The sequence below is a fragment of the Delphinapterus leucas genome, chromosome 2, assembly GCF_059928025.1.
Source record: "Delphinapterus leucas isolate spDelLeu-1000000601 "Yukka" chromosome 2, BTC_Dleu_Yukka2, whole genome shotgun sequence".
NCBI lineage: Eukaryota > Metazoa > Chordata > Mammalia > Artiodactyla > Monodontidae > Delphinapterus > Delphinapterus leucas.
In genome coordinates, this window is record NC_143130.1 from 102,848,708 (window position 1) to 102,861,123 (window position 12,416).

Here is a 12,416-nt window from a genome sequence, read left to right on the forward strand (position 1 = left end):
TAAAACTCTATCAATTTTTCAACCAAGCCAGGAAAGAAACAGGGTGTTTGGCCCCTGGCAACAAAATCTATGGTACTACAGCTAGAAAGATCTAGAAAACAAGGTTACCTAACTCACCTTGAATAAAGAAGGCTATTAGGAGCTTCAGCCACATTGAGGTCTGAAGGAAAGAGCACCTTCAGATCTTTGGCCTAGTGTGATGAGCTCAAGTAGCCAAAGATCAGGGCCTATGCACTACCCAGCAGATCACTACGGATGCCCAGGTTGAGATTAAAAGCCTCCTAACGACTAAGCGAGTGAAGGATAATCATCTAAACCAAGAACTGCTAGGAACAATATTTCTTCAGAGAAGCCATCTGTCTGGAGGACCTGGACCTGGAGTTTTTATTTAATGAGAAAAGATAAGAACATTATAACCTGCACTTTATTTATTTTAATAAATTTACTTACTTGTTTTTTGTATTTTGGGCTGTGTTTGGTCTTCGTTGCAGTGCGCGGGCTTCTCATTGCGGTGGCTTCTCTTGTTGCGGAGCACGGGCTCTAGGTCCGTGGGCTTCACTAGTTGTGGCATACAGGCTCAGTAGTTGTGGCTCGCAGGCTCTAGAGCGCAGGCTCAGTAGTTGTGGCGCACGGGCTTAGTTGCTCCATGGCATGCGGGATCTTCCCAGACCAGGGCTCGAACCCATGTCCCCTGAATTGGCAGACAGATTCTTAACCACTGCGCCACCAGGGAAGCCCCTAACCTGCACTTTAGAAAAGACCTGAAAAGCAAACAAAGGAAGGAAATTCACACATACAATCTTTAGAAAAGAAACATTTCTCCAAAGGAAAGAATATATAATAGTTTGAGGCAACCGATCAGGGATCAGCTGGTTTCATTTGCAGGAAAATGTCATACAGAGATAAATATTCAATAACTGGATACAGCAGGCCTTGAAGATAGCAACCATTGTTGTTTACCATAGGAGACTATAAATATTAACATATCTATGAATAATAACTAGCACTGCTGATAATGCAATAATTTTTCACCTTACATATACCCTCAGACAAGCATGACAGTGTCTTTGAATGTAAGAGACAATGAGTCTATGTGAAGGACTTAGTTCAAAGTACTGGTTTGTTTTACACCAACTGTCAAACAGGCCTCTCAAAACTCCTCTAAGTATTAGAAACAGTGACCTGGGGGTGAAAGGCTTGTAGCCCAGGAACTGATCCCTTGAGCCACCCAGATATCAATCCCTGACGATTTTGATTAATCCATGCTGACTAACCAGATTTGAATCAATAGAAATTATCTGTAACAAGAAACTAATTGTGTATTTAGTAAGTTCAGTGAAATTTTTGATGGCTTTAAATTTATATGGAAAAGACCCTACTGACTTTTGAAATCAAAATTCATACCACCTTAAGGCAATATTGCCTTGGGTTATAATAACTTACGGTGTTCTACTTTCTCTCTTGAGTAATGTATGGTCTGAAGGCATCGAATCTGTTTACTCATAAACTATGAAAATTCTTTCATTGTTGTTTATGGAGACTTTAGATCTATTCACATAATGTAAAAAAGCTCATAACATGTACCTCTATACCACTTTCATACACCATCCCTGTTTAAATGAAGCAGCGATTCACAGCCAATTTCAAGCAATGTTACAATCTCAGCTCAAATTATGCAGTGGCTTAGAATAGTAAAAAGATGTCCCTAAAGTTGCATCATCTTTAGGAGACAGGAGACCTCAGGTGTTAGAGAGCTGCTGAGAGGCAAAGTGGATGAACCAATGAACCAGTGCTGAATTTATATTGTACTTTTCACACAGGAAGATTATCTAGGCCTCCAGTACACCTACACGTGAATGCACGTGTGACATCTAACTCTTTTCACTTCATTTCCTTATGGACCATTTTTCTGGAAAAGAAGATGGAAAATTTCAGCCAGCCACAAATGGACTGAGACCCACCAATCTCATTTCACATTGAGCAAGTGTCCCAGACAGGGTTTGAAACCAAGCTACAAAGGTGGAAAAAAAAAAAAAAGAAAATACTATTAGAGCTAAACAGATGGCCCTTCATAGGAGCTATGGCACCAACTTAAACTTGGTTTGTCTTAGTATCTAGAGTAAAGCCTTGCTTCATAGTTCTTTGCAATTCAATATTATTAAAATCCTCTTTTTAGCACAAACCGCTAACATATCTAATAGAAGGACCTTACTCATCATTTCTCTCTGGAGGAGGAAAAAAGTGTAAAGGCCAGAGCTTGAGGTCACAGGTCTATGAGGGAAGGCAGCAAGGTCTGTACTTTATCAAATGCGGGAACCACAAGAAGCCTTCACCTCTTAACCAGGGTGCTCTTTTTGTGGCCAAAACCAGAACTGTTCAAACCATTCTTTGCCTTAAGTGGATAAAAACCCCTTTTAATATTCACCAGAGCCCTCTAGCAAGCCTGCACTCCTTATACTAAGGATTTTAAGCAGACCATTGGTATTTGTTCTGAATGGTTGCGCCACTGGACCAAGCACACGTAGGGCAATAGGTGAAAGGGTAAAGAGCCCTTGTTTAATAGAATTGACATGCTGTGTGAGTCTAAACTGTTTAGCTGCCTGATAGAATTTTTATAAAGCCTAAAATAAATATCCATAAACTTAGCAGATATGCAGGAGAACTAAAAAAACTGCTTGTTTTATTTCTTCAAAGGTCACACTCTTTTCCCATGACATAACAGTAAATAGCATGATAAAATGCCTTCAATATATCATAAATTATGGAAAACAACCATTGACTTTTCTAGATAGTTTGGGATATAAATACTTGGGACATTAATGTTATAGATGCTTTTCAAATATGAGCAAGAAGTATTGCCAAACTCATACTGTTCAAATAAATCATGAATGTGATAAAAATTAGAATGATATTGGCCACACTTAGAAAAAATGGTTCTAGAATAGTCCAATTTACTCATAAAATACATTGGGTTGAAATTTCACAAATTTGAAAACCACTGACAGTGGACCCAGGACCACTATTAATATATCTGAAAATCTATTTGATTTTGTCCTCTGATGTCTCCAGATTATAAATTCCCTGGTTCAGTGGTACCACTTAAAGATTCAAGTAATGCCTCAGCCCACTAATGTGCTTACCAACTATCCTAACTAATATCATTTAAAAGAAATAACAAAGTAAAAGCATCCTTAAGAAGATACAACAGTAGTATCCTAGGCTCTCTTCAAAAATATTTATCTATTCTCTAATCCATATCTCCAGCCCTGACTTGTCACAAAGCCCCATTCCTGTGTATCATCTACATATAGCATATTTCCAGTTAAATTTTCCTCAGTATCTCAAACATTATAAACCAGGGGAAAGCAATCTATGACCTATGGCCAACTTTGGCCAGCAGCCTGTTTTTGTAAATAAAGTTTTCTTGAAACTCAGCTACCCAAATTCATTTACATATTGTCTATGGCTTCTTTTGCCCTACAATGACACAGTTGAGTAACAGAGATCATACAGCCCACAAAGTCCTTTACAGAAAAAATTTGTCAACCCGTTATAAACACAAAGGAAAACTTAGGATCTTTTCCCCAAAACATGTGCCTCTCTTCAGTTCCTACTACTATAACTCTAAGTTGGGGGCTTATCATGACACATTCATTTTTTTTTTAATTTATTTATTTTATTTTTTTGGCTGCTTTGGGACTTTTTTTGGCTGCGTTGCTGCGGGCGGGCTTTCTCTAGTTGCGGAGAGCAAGGGCTACTCTTCATTGCGGTGCGCAGGCTTCTCATTGCAGTGGCTTCTCTTGTTGCAGAGCACAGGCTCTATGCGCGTGGGCTTCAGTAGTTGTAGCACGTGGGCTCAGTAGTTGTGGCTCGCGGGCTCTAGAACGTAGGCTCAGTAGTTGTGGCGCATAGGCTTAGTTGCTCTGCAACATGTGGGATCTTCCCGGACCAGGGCTTGAACCCGTGTCCCCTGCATTGGCAGGCGGATTCTTAACCACTGCACCACCAGGGAAGCCCATGACACATTCATTTTATGGCACAGCCTCCATTCTAGTTATATATTGCCACATAACAGAATACTCCAAAACTTAGTGACTTAAAACAACAACCATCACTGTTTTATATTTCTTGATTCTGTGAATCAGATATTTGGGCAAGATTCTGCTGAGCAATTGTTCTGCTCCATGTGGCATTAACAAGAGTTACTCACTGGAATTTATCTGGTAGCTGGCTTGTCTGGAGGGCTCAAGGCAGCTTCATTCACATGTCTGGTGCCTTCAATGAGGACAGCTGGACAACTGGATTCAGCTAGGCACTTTTGCCTGCCCTATAGTCTCCAGTTTTTGCTTATCTGACACCATCATTCCTTGTGACTTTCAGTGTGTACATCTTCCCAATTTTTGAGTTTGTTGAGGATGCCTGTGCTTGTTTCCTGCTCCCCAGAGTTCCCAGCACAGTGTCACTCAATAAGTGTTGTCCTACTTAATAGGCTTTAACTTATGACCTATTTGCTTCAATATAATATCTTCTAGGTCTGACTAATTCCTGTTATCAGGGCATCAGGGCTAGGATGATCTGCACTCCTACATCATCCTAAGTGGATTTAGGAGCGCTTTTCTGTTTAGTGCTACTATTACCTTTTGCCAGCCTGGACGAACATGTTATAACAGACAGAGAGAGACAAAGTCATTTGAGGTGGGGGTGGGGGAAGGAGGATGCAGGGTATAATTCAGTGTCATATATGAAGTAGATACCAAATAAATATTAAATGAAGACGATAAGCCCACATCAGGACAGATAGATTTGCGTGGAGAAGCCAATGAATGAAAATTTTAAACATGTCACAGTCCTTTGGACACTTTTATAAAGTATAATTAATTCTGGTATTGAAGAACACATATAATTTATAACTCTTTAAATGAAATCATAATAAAGGGGAGAGAAAGTACTATAGAAAAGAAGTAGGTATAATTAGCTAATTTAAGATTCAATCTTTTAAGTATGTTCCACATTTCTTACGCCCTGGATCCATATTTTGTTTACTGTTTCCCCAGAAGCTTAACAGTGCTGGAAACATGAAGGTTATTCAAGAAATATCTTATTTGAAGCTATACTTGCCATGCTAGTATTCTATATGCTGTAAAACCAAATTAAATAGATGGTGTTCCTGCCATCTAGTTGCAAAACTATCTGAAGAAAGGGACTATTTTAGGCAAAATTGTTCCATTTTGGGGTTATATTTTGCAAAGTAACTACAAATAAGAAAGTTTGCTGTTATATTTACGGCTTTAGAACCAAAAAAAAAAAAAAGGATATCTATTTTGGACCAGAATATGGCTCAGTTTGAGTTTTTAAGGTCTGGTATACCTGACTTGGTTTCTGGTGTTCTAAGATAACATCAGAAGGAGCCTTGCCTTCTCTTACAGAAAAGCCTAATGGCTAGCTAATTTTGAAAACGAATTTCTTCCCTGCTGCTGTCCTTAACCACAGAGACAGTCATTTGAATGCCTTACAAAAAAGGCCTCAAGCCTCCTCGTGTTTCACCTTTTCATTGCTCTGCCGATCATTTAGAGGGCAGACTTGTTCCAGACAGCTTTAATTAAACGGTACCAAGGATGCAGATAGATGTCAATGGAAATGATCCATAACATGAGGCTAAGCATGTATTTAACAGTGTTCCATCCAGTTCAATCACCTTCTAGCATTTCAGTGGCTTTATATTCATGTAGCAAAGAATGAATGTGTATGTGTGTTTTTTTTAATCCATCCCATTAGTGGCCATATGCTTGGGCTTCACTGGATACAAGAACTGTCTGCAATCTGCCAGGGATTTAGGGACATCAATAATTTGTGAATAGTCATGTTGGTACTGGTCGAAGGGTTAAGTGCTCTGCACACCAGGGGCACCTCTTAGGGGATTTGAACTCTTAGTTGACTGTTAGGAACCTTATCCCCTGTGAGGTTTCCTACTACATGCTGCTTGTCAGATGCATCCAGCTGTAGCTGGGAAGCATTATTAGCTCTGGAATTTAAAGATCTGTGTTAAGTACTGATAGAATGGTGTCTTTGAGTTAAAAAGCTGGGAGAGTACATTGTGGCAAACTCAAGGAGGTTTTCATGTGCCATGTTTAGGATATATTCTTTCCTTTTGCCTATTCTTTCACACATTCCTCGTGGCTAGATAACACAGCATCCTTTTGAGAAAGAGTTTACGTTTAACACTTGTTCCTACAACTTTCTGGTAGATTCTACTGTATCAGCCCAAGTAGAAAGATAAATGTCTCTTTAAAATAAGAGAAATTTTGCCATGAAAAGCTTTTCTTCCCATTTCCCTACCAGAGGGTGAAGAATAGGTAACATGAATGAATTTTGAAGTTTGGTCTTCAAAAATTTTTGAAGTACTGGTCTTGCATGAAGATTTCTCAAATAGAGTTATTTTAATACTGAAAGCAACAGAGATTTTATAAAACCTTTTGCCTCATGTGCTAGCCTGTAACTTCATGTATACCTAAGCCTTGTCTGTCTTACTCACTGTTGTAGCCCCAGCACTTGGCCCAGTGCCTGGCAGATAGTACTTAATAAATGCTTGCTGGGTGAAAGGATGGAGGGAGGGAGGGATGGGAGAAAGGGAGGGAGGGAAGGAAACACTTGGGAAAATACTTTTGTACGTCTGACCTGCACGCAAGTAGTTGCTCTCTAGTATTTTCTAGAAGCTGTTTTGGATGTGGCAGTGGATGTTTAGCCATAAAACATGTTTCAATAGTTTTAATGAATGTGGATTTCAGAGTAAACTTACACTATTATGACCTCTTAGTAATACCAGCACTTAGTTTTTCTTGTTGGGTAAATTATAGGAATAATTATGTTGTGATGACAGGTTTCCAGATTATTTTTTCTACCACATACCTAGATGTGATTTTGTTTTAATATGGCTGAATACTACCAGAGTAAGGCATATTGCAGTTTCTTAAAGGAGGGTAATGATGATTAAGCACAGGGATCTTTAGTCTTTCTCTCCTTAAATATCTAACTGATCTTAAAGACTGAGATAATTTTTCTAGTTGACAGCTGATATTCTATGTGTGTTTGTTTCCAGTAATTCCAGCCTTCTTACCCTGGAGTAGTTTTATCCATCCCTTAATTGTCCCTAGCTGATGTATAGAAGGTTTTTTTAAACTTCTTAACTGCACAATGAGGCCTCAGTGGACACCTAGGTTGTGTCTGCTTGGAAAGATGCCAAGCACTAATGAGTATTTTGTTTAATGTAATGGAAACTGAAAGTGCATGGCGTCTTCCTTGACTGATCAATGCCCACTTCTGTTGTTTGAATGTATCTATACATTCTGAATTCTAGAAGAAAGGTCACAAGGGGACAGACCACTTAGTGTCTGCCTAAGAAGGACTTGAAGATTCAGAAGTTGTGTTTATATGGAGCTCTGTATAGGTAGAAAGTACCTGAGTTAATACTTCAGCCCCTCCTCCTCTGTTCAGATATGCCATCCTTTCTTTCAAACCCAAATTCCATAGTCTTAAACATTTTCATGTTAATTTTAAAATGTTCATGTTAATTTATTCCCTAATTATTATTTTTAAAAATTATGTTGTTAAATTCTAGGCCAAGCAATATATATTTCTAAGTAATTATCTATTTCATCATTTTATTATTATAAAATAATTGGTATATATTTACTTTATTGTTTGCTTTTTTCAAGTTTAAGTCACAATGTGTTCAATACAAATTTTAAAGTAAATAATTAAAACACAATTTCTTAGTTATATAAAAAGTCAGGTATGCTGGAAAACCAACCTTAAGCAACTCAGTAAGCAACATGATCAAGTATGTTTGAGTAAAAACTAATGATTTCCATGTGCTACTAATGCTCTACACACAACTAAGTGGAAAGTGTAGAGGGCGTTTCTGAGATTTCATTGAACTATATCTTGTTGAACAGATACACAGCTCCCTCTGGTTGTATTTATAATTTATAGCCTGCTTGAATGTGCTAGATAATTTTCAAAAGTAAAGATTTCAAGCTACTTAAAAACTCAAAAGAGATTTACCTCTCATCTAAAGCTTCCTGGGTTTAAAGATTTCATAAAAAGTCTGTGGTAAGAAAAGATGGGTTTTGAATCTGGAGAATGGAAATATTAATACTTCCTCAACTTTGAGTATAATGACTCACTTTCTCTTTGTTTATTTCCAAACTATCATCCTGCTTCAATTATACTATCACATGCCTTTGGAGACTCTGGAACCATGCCTCCCCAAGCCTCCCTTGAAATAGAGTTTATAATAGAAACCTTGCCTGACCCTTAATAATTGTTACTTTATGGAAATACTGCAATACCTAAACTAAGTTGCTTATTACACCAAACATGAAGTCCTTTGACCCTTAAGGTTCAATATTGATCAGCCCTACTTCTGTCAATACTCACCTCTAGTGTCAACAATTTTCAATGTGGAATAAATTCAGGAATGGATAGTCTTCTTAACCCACAGAAATGCAAAATATTTCATTCCTATGCATTACAATTTTTATCCAGTTAAATAATTTTCTTATTTCTTCCATACTCTGCATGATTGGAGATTGGGCATCACTGTGAGTATATCATTAAATGTGATTACAATAAGAAGTTAGCTATAAATGATTCTTACATTGGGTACAGGATTCATGTAAAAAATTTCACTGATAAAATGTTTCTTAAAGAAGACTTAAAGCAAATGTATTGCAAATTCAACAAAAGTGGCTGAGCTATTTTTCAATCCTGAGATCATGATGGGGGAAATGCTTTTAAAAAGAATATTCAAGTGCTTGCTTTGCGCTTGGATAATGCAATAGCAGATTCATTTTTTTTTAAGCTGCCGTATTTTTCAGATTGTCAAATGCATATCAAAGAGCTATTCTCTTGGCAAATTTTATGAATTTCAGTTCCATTTTCTTGACAATTTAAAATTCAATTATTCCGATTATAACTAAAGGTCATTAGTCTAATGTGGCAACTTCGTGACAGTTTTAGTTACAAGAGAATTTCTCAGTTTAGAGAGGAAATTCTGCCATATGAGAAATTTTTATTTACCAAGAAGTTGGATGATATTAGAAAAGATTTTTGTTTTCTTCTTTTGCTTTTACTATTTATTAATAAAAATGTATACTTAGGGGATTGGAACCAAGATGGCGGAGTAGAAGGATGTGCTCTCACTCGCTCCTGTGAGGACACCAGAATCACAACTAGCTGCTGGACAATCATCGACAGGAAGACACTGGAACTCACCAAAAAAGATACCCCACATCCAAAGACAAAGGAGAAGCCATAATGAGACGGTAGGAGGGGCGCAATCATAGCAAGATCAAGTCCCATAATTGCTGCGTGGGTGACTCACAGACTGGAGAACACTTATACCACAGAAGTCCACCCACTGGAGTGAAGGTTCTGAGCTCCACGTCAGGCTTCCCAACCTAGGGGTCTGGCAACGGAAGGAAGAATTCCTAGACAATCAGACTTTGAAGGCAAGTGAGATTTGATTGCAGGACTTCGACAGGACGGGGGGAAACAGAGACTCCACTCTTGGATGGCACACACAAAGTAGTGTGTGCATCGGGACCCAGGGGAAGGAGCAGTGAACCCAGGGGAGACTGAAACAGACCTACCTGCTAGTGTTGGGAGGGTCTCCTGCAGAGGCGGGGGGTGGCTGTGGTTCACCATGGGGACAAGGACACTGGCAGCAGAAGTTCTGGGAAGTACTCCTTGACGTGAGCCCTCCCAGAGTCTGCCATTAGCCCCACCAAAGAGCCCAGGTAGGCTCCAGTGTTGGGCTGCCGCAGGCCAAACAACCAACAGGGAGGGAACCCAGCCCCACCCATCAACAGTCAAGCGGATTAAAGTTTTACTGAGCTCTGCCCACCAGAGCAACACCCAGCTCTACCCAACACCAGTCCCTCCCATCAGGAAACTTGCACAAGCCTCTTAGATAGCCTCATCCACCAGAAGGCAGACAGCAGAAGCAAGAAGAGCTACAATCCTGCAGCCTGTGGAAGAAAACCACATTCACAGAAAGATAGACAAGATGAAAAGGCAGATGGCTATGTACCAGATGAAGGAACAAGATACAACCCCAGTAAAACAACTAAATGAAGTGGAGATAGGCAACCTTACAGAAAAAGAATTCAGAATAATGATAGTGAAGATGATCCAGGACCTCGGAAACAGAATGGAGGCAAAGATCGAGAAGATGCAAGAAATGTTTAACAAAGATCTAGAAGAATTAAAGAACAAACAAACAGATGAACAATACAATAACTGAAATGAAAACTACACTAGAAGGAATTAATAGCAGAATAACTGAGGCAGAACAGAAAAGCGACCTGGAAGACAGAAAGGTGGAATTCACTGCTGCAGAATAGAATAAAGAAAAAAGAATGAAAAGAAATGAAGACAACCTAAGAGACCCCTGGGACAACATTAAACGCAACAACATTCGCATTATAGGGGTCCCAGAAGGAGAAGAGAGAGAGAAAGGACCAGAGAAAATATTTGAAGAGATTATAGTCGAAAACGTCCCTAACATGGGAAAGGAAATAGCCACCCAAGTCCAGGAAGAGCAGCGAGTCCCATACAGGATAAACCCAAGGAGAAACATGCCAAGACACACAGTAATCAAATTGGCAAAAATTAAAAACAAAGAAAAATTATTGAAAGCAGCAAGGGAAAAATAACATACAAGGGAACTCCCATAAAGTTAACAGCTGATTTCTCAGCAGAAACTCTACAAGCCAGAAGGGAGTGGCATGATATACTTAAAGTGATGAAAGGGAAGAACCTACAACCAAGATTACTCTACCCAGCAAGGATCTCATTCAGATTCCATGGAGAAATCAAAAGCTTTACAGACAAGCAAAAGCTAAGAGAATTCAGCACCACCAAACCAGTTCTACAACAAATGCTAAAGGAACTTCTCTAAGTGGGAAACAGAAGAGAAGAAAAGGACCTACAAAAACAAACCCAAAACAATTAAGAAAATGGTCATAGGAACACATATCGATAATTACCTTAAATGTCAATGGATTAAATGCTCCAACCAAAAGACAGAGGCTTGCTGAATGGATACAAAACAAGACCCATATATATGCTGTCTACAAGAGACCCACTTCAGACCTAGGGACACATACAGACTGAAAGTGAGGGGATGGAAAAACATATTCCATGCAAATGGAAGTCAAAAGAAAGCTGGAGTAGCAATACTCATATCAGATAAAATAGACCTTAAAATAAAGAATGTTACAAGAGACAAGGAAGGACACTACGTAATGATCAAGGGATCAATCCAAGAAGAAGATATAACAGTTATAAATATATATGCACCCAACACAGGAGCACCTCAATACATAAGGCAACTGCTAACAGCTATAAAAGAGGAAATCGACAGTAACACAGTAATAGTGGGAGACTTTAACACCTCACTTACACCAATGGACAGATCATCCAAAATGAAGATGAACAAGGAAACAGAAGCTTTAAATGACACAATAGACCAGATAGATTTAATTGATATTTATAGCACATTCCACCCAAACACAGCAGATTACACTTTCTTCTCAAGTGCGCATGGAACATTTTCCAGAATAGATCACATCATGGGTCACAAATCAAGCCTCAGTAAATTTAAGAAAATTGAAATCAGGGCTTCCCGGGTGGCGCAGTGGTTGAGAGTCCACCTGCCGATGCAGGGGATGCGGGTTCGTGCCCCGGTCCGGGAAGATCCCACACGCCACGGAGCGGCTAGGCCCGTGAGCCATGGCCGCTGACCCTGCGCGTCCGGAGCCTGTGCTCCGCAACGGGAGAGGCCACAGCAGTGCGAGGCCCGCGTACCACACACACACACACACAAAAACTGAAATCATATCAAGCATCTTTTCTGACCACAACACTATGAGATTAGAAATGAATTACAGGGGAAAAAATGTAAAAAACACAAATACGTGGAGGCTAAACACTACGTTACTAAACAACCAAGAGATCACTGAAGAAATCAAAGAGGAAATCAAAAAATACCTAGAGACAAATGACAATGAAAACACGACAATCCAAAACCTATGGGATGCAGCAAAAGCAGTTCTAAGAGGGAAGTTTATAGCTATACAAGCCTACCTCAAGAAACAAGAAAAATCTCAAATAAACAATCTAAGCTTACACCTAAAGGAACTAGAGAAAGAAGAATAAACAAAACTCAAAGTTAGCAGAAGGAAAGAAATCACAAAGATCAGAGCAGAAATAAATGAAATAGAAACAAAGAAAACAACAGCAAAGATCAATAAAACTAAAAGCTGGTTCTTTGAGAAGATAAACAAAATTGATAAATCATTAGCCAGACTCATCAAGAAAAAGAGGGAGAACTCAAGTCAATAAAATTAGAAATG

At 39.0% G+C, this 12,416-nt stretch overlaps 1 long non-coding RNA gene across 3 annotated transcripts in view; it reads right to left on the bottom strand.

The window, feature by feature from the left end:
* The window catches only part of LOC111181776 (uncharacterized), a 146,287-nt gene that overhangs the window by 41,863 nt on the left and 92,008 nt on the right, over positions 1 to 12,416 (bottom strand). For all 3 annotated transcript variants that reach the window (XR_002646597.2, XR_016392137.1, XR_004024072.2), the window contains one exon: positions 451 to 761. This is a non-coding gene — a long non-coding RNA (uncharacterized LOC111181776). The remainder of the gene's footprint in view (positions 1 to 450; positions 762 to 12,416) is intronic.